General features: G+C 39.6%; 1 pseudogene; it reads right to left on the reverse strand.

Moving 5' to 3' along the window:
• Positions 1–3,468: 3,468 nt before the first annotated feature.
• Positions 3,469–4,074, reverse strand: LOC112394559 (RNA-binding motif protein, X-linked 2 pseudogene; annotated as a pseudogene).
• Positions 4,075–5,296: the final 1,222 nt, after the last annotated feature.

The raw sequence follows: 5,296 nt of genomic DNA on the forward strand, positions 1-5,296 counted from the left end.
TTGAGAAAAATGATTAGCCTCAATCCAAATGCCTAATATATCCAGCCATATTCACCAGAGCTATGCATTTCAGTTCAGAATTTTGTCATTTTATTTCACTCACAAAATTCTTTATGACTGAATCAATTCACTTATATCATACGTATAAATGATGATCAATGGTTTGGAAAAACCATAAAGCCAAAAACACTCATATTCTTCAACCCAGTGATCCAATTCCTGAAAATTTGTCCGGAAATAACATAAGAAACAGCAGCAAAGTAGGTACATGTTCAGTGCACTGCTACTTTAGAGGAAAAATACTTCTACCTGTTTCCTAAATTATTCTATATTCACTATATGACATTATATAGCTATTAAAATTATTGAAAGCTGTGTATTCTTAAATTTATAAGCAAAAGACTATTTGAAGGTGCTGCTTATATTTGCTCACCTTTAGTGCTACCTGGTGTTCTCCCTCATCTTTCTTGTGAACTGCTCGTACACTGGTCACCAATAATTTCCTAATGGTTAAATTCTGGGCCACTATCAACCAGTTATTTTGATTGACTTCAACAAGGAGCAAAGGGAACTCAACCTTCTCTGCCATCACCTTCCATTTCTCCACTCCCTCCCTACCACATATACTTTGCTCCTTTTCCTGTATGCTCTAGTCGTAAACTTGGGGGCCTTCCTTGTCCCCTAAAATGATCTCTTAAATATCTGTTGTAATCCTGAGTTCCTCTCTATCTCCTGCACCAAGCTGCCTTGTTTAGTCCCTCATGATCTCCTCCCTAAACTACTGTAATTGCCTCCCTACTCATCTCTCTGCTCCCAGTTCCTCCCCAGTCTACTTTCATCCTCCACCTTCCCAATTTCCCACCATGTCACTTTCTCTTTAAAATCATTGATGCCTTCAAATTAAACTCAAATAGCTTGTATAGTATGCAGGGACTTTCTCGCATCTCTCCTTTTCTCAATGGCACTATTTCACATTGCTATGTGCTCCCACTTATACTGAACCACTTGCATCTCCCCTCATTTCTGCACCCATTGGAATCCCTGTCTGCAACATCTTTTCTTACCTTATTTGCCTCACTCACTCCCCTGTGTCTCCTTTTACTATTCCAGAGCACTCTTCACATAACCTCTAATTTAACCGTTTACATCTCTTCAACTATATCTTGACCTCCTCTGGTCAGGCATTGTGTCATATTCATTTTTTTTTATCCCCAACTATGTTATAACCTCTGGTATTTAGTAGAAGCCTAAGAAATATTTATTGAATGAATGAATGAGTGAATGAAAGCAGTAAATAAAGGACCTACAGCTATGTAAAATATGCATACATGTAGGCAAAGACTAGAAGTAAATGTGGGAAATAGAACAGCTCATTTCTGATAACTGAATTAAAAGTATTCCTATTTTTAGTTATTTTATGAAAATATTACAATAATAAAGATCTTTAAAATCCACAGTAAATGCCTACTATAGAAATTTCCATTGATGAGTAAATGCTGATTAGCAATATTCTCCTTGCTTATAGTACTGGTAACTTCTGTGTGTACTAGTGCAATATTAGTAGAGATCTTCTGAGAAAACTTTTAGGCCAAATAGAGTTCCTGTATAAAAACTTACTGGTCCAAAGTCACAATATTCAAAGTCATTCAAGATATTAGAATCTTGGGGACTTATTTGAAATGGACAGGCAATTTCTGAAAGGTTTGCTTAAGGCTTCTGTCCTAAGTAGTAACTCTGCTAGTTCATGTATGCAGTTCTGTCCATAGGCAGAATATGAAATTGCAAATGGGAGTGAAATGCTCATCAATCAAACATCAAATACTAACAAAATCCAGAAAATCTTTGCATTTCCAATTATGCTAGATCCCTTTACATATCCCAAGCTCCCTAGCAGATAAACAACTTCTTGTGAGAAATAATAAAATATCATGCTTTCTTGGAATACACACACACACACACACACACACACATATATATATGAAGTAGAGAAGGATAGCAAGAATATGCAATCAGAGATAATCCATTTTAATCAACCATGATTAGTCATGTATCTCAACTGATACTACTTTCTGTAAGAATATTCTTTGCCCTTTATCATTAGCTGAAGTTACAGTGAAAAAAAAAAAAACAATTTCCATGACTACTGATATATAAAATCATATAGGAGCAGGAACCTAAATATTTTAAATATGTTTTACTGCTTATTAGAAAAATCACATAATATTAATCAGTTCCCTCTGTGCTGGCTGAAATTCTTCCATGGTAGCCTAAAGAGCTTAGAACCATAAAAGACTATAGAGATCATCTAGAGCTTCTAACTTTTGCACATCCTGCTACATAGAAAATGGTAATATTTAAACCAAATACTATGGGAGGGGAGTTACTACATGGTGGACCACTACAGAGAACTACTCTTAAATCTCAGGCATCAAAATCTCAGGAGTTTATCGGGATGTCCCTGGTGGTCAGTGATAAAGAATCCACCTTCCAATGCAGGGGACTAGGGTTTGATCCCTGGTTGGGGAACTAAGATCCCACATGCTACAGGGCAACTAAGCCTGGGTGCCACAACTACTGAGCTCCAGCACCTCAGTGAGAGAGCCCGTATGCCGCAAACTACAGAGCCCACACTCCCTGGAGCCCGCGTGCCACAACTAGAGAGAGAAAACCGGCACGCCACAACTAGAGAAGCCCGCGTACCACAACAAAGAGTCCACACACCTCAACAAAAGATCCCGCATGTGGGTGCTGCGACTAAGACCCAAGGCAGATAAGAAAGAAAGAAAAGACGAAAGAAAGAATCCACTGAAAAAAAAAATCTCAGGAGTTTATCAAAGGAGCCATACAAATCTGGTAATGTAATTTCAACTGTTGTAAAATTTTGAATGGTTGTAGGAAAACAAAACAAAACAAATGATGCTCAAATTTTAAAGAAATTCTACCCAAGAAATTATATTAAATTAATTTATTAATATATAATTAATAAATAATATAATTTTAATAATTAAAATTATATAAAATTAATAAAATTTTAATTGATAAAATTAAAATTAATATATATTAATGACTTTACATAACAAAATTATATAAAATTAATAAATTAATTCCAGTCCCATAGCATTTTAAATATCACATTTCATTTCAAACTTTAAGGATCTAAGCAGGCTGCAGTCTTGGTCTAGCCCGTGGTCACTGGGATTGGAGAATATGTGTGGCTGTGCCTTCATATCAGCTAAAATCCATCTGAGCTTCACCTCTGTCCCAATCCCTGCTCTTCTTCTCCTTCCTCCTCTGGTCTCTGATCAAGGGCAGGTGGACTCAGAGCCTGGGTTCTCCTTCCTCAGCCCCCTCTCCAGATCCCTCCGTACCCTGCAGTAAGCTGTCCCCTGCAGCAGCCATCCCGGCCTCGGGGTAGCTGGGTGTTAGGGCTTCGTGCCCTCTGTAGACTCTAGCTTAACCTTGGTAGGTTTATGGGAGCCTAGAGCATCCTCTTTTTTTAAATCTGGCCTCTGGCTGGCAAGGACCATGGCTTATTTGTCCCTCTTGATCTTTAACTTGTATATCAGTATTCACTTTGATCTTCTTTCTTCTCTGTTTTTCCCATTTGTGCCATTCTGAGAGTGCCTCATCATCCAAGCTTTCAGAAGAACTAGACAAGGGGATCTGAGCCCCATAGCCCCTCTCCCAGAGCTTTCTGGTGGCATCATCCACATCCTCTGAGGCCTGAGGGGGACGGGATGGTAGCTAGGTATGTGGTTGACTCGGATAGCTCTTCCCTTGATCTTGATTCCATTAAAATTGTCAACGGTCAAACTTGTACTCCTCTGGTCCTCATAGAAGATAAAGCAGAATCCTTTAGACTTCCCTGTCTTCCTGTCCTGCACGAGACTAATGCTAACAATCTCCCAGTACTGAGAGAATACACAGAGGCTACCTCCTTCAGTCAGTTCATAAGAAAGGCCTCCCAGGAAGATCCAGGCACTGTCCTGGTACTCGGAGTGCCATGATGCCTCAGCTATCACCATAGTACCAGCCTCGCTTGTCAACCAGCTGCACTTTGGTTAACGGGTTCATCTCCCTGGTCTGGGGCACCACACAAGAGCACTCCAGCGCCTGGGCAAAGCCCACTCCTGGTGGACGCAGGAGAGCACTGCTTCCGGTGAAGACCTTCAGAGCAGGTGACCCATCCCTGCCCTGCTCTCCCTACATGCTCTCAGCTGCCATTCAAGTTTCAACTTTTCATGGTACCTCATTCGCTATGAAGAAGTGTGTTACTGCTCACTAGTTTGAAAGCCCTAATCTAGTCCATTTAAAAAATAGATGATTAGGTTGAAACAAAGGCTTCCATTCTGAAAAGATGTCTGATCATAGAAGTTGTAACTTCTGTTTCATTTTTTTTCCCTTATAATAAATCCATTTGAGAGTCTACAGTGTGCTAGTTTCACTTTGGCTAAATTATTAAAAGTAAATATGTTACAAGGAAGAAACTTAGACTGAGCTTTACTTAATATGACTCATTGTATTAGAGTTCTCCAGAGAAATAGAACCAAGAGGATGTAGGTAGGTAGGTAGGTAGGTAGACAGACAGACATATATCTATGTATAAAGAGATTTACTATAAGGAATTGGCTCACGTTGTTACAGAAGCCGAGAAGTCCCAAGATCTGCAGCTGGCAAGCTGGAGACCCAGAAGAACTGATGGTGTAGTTCGTGTAGTTCCATTCTGAAAGCTGGAAGGCTCAAGACCCAAGAAAAGATGATATTTTAGTTCAGGTGGAAGGCCAGAAAAGACTGATGTCCCAGCTCAAAGCAGTCAGGCAGAAGGAACTCCCTCCTACTAAGGGAGGGTTAGCGTTTTTATTCTATTCAGGCCTTCAACTGGTTGGATGAAGGCCACCCACATTAGGGTGGGAAATCTGCTTTACTCATTCTACCAATTCAAATCTTATCCTCATCCAGAAACACCCTCACAGACACATCCAAAATAACATTTGACCAAATATCTGGGCACCACGTGGTCTAGTCAAGTTGACACATGAAATTAACGATCATACCCATCAGATTTCCAGATTAAGTCCTAAAGCCACTATAGTTCTGCTTCACTTTTTCATACTTATTTTATTGATGTAGAGAGTGATCCTTTGCTCTCAAAGATGGGAGTTCCCAGGGTGAATGCAACGCACATTTGTGTGTACAGCCTAAAATGGCAATGAATAACCAATACCTACTAACATAAGAAATGACTCCACTGAGTGACTCGTGGCATTTTGCAGAGTCTTAGTTTGATTTGATTTCT

Source organism: Neophocaena asiaeorientalis, unplaced genomic scaffold (assembly GCF_003031525.2).
Source record: "Neophocaena asiaeorientalis asiaeorientalis breed wild unplaced genomic scaffold, Neophocaena_asiaeorientalis_V1.1 scaffold915, whole genome shotgun sequence".
NCBI classification, from domain to species: Eukaryota; Metazoa; Chordata; class Mammalia; order Artiodactyla; family Phocoenidae; genus Neophocaena; species Neophocaena asiaeorientalis.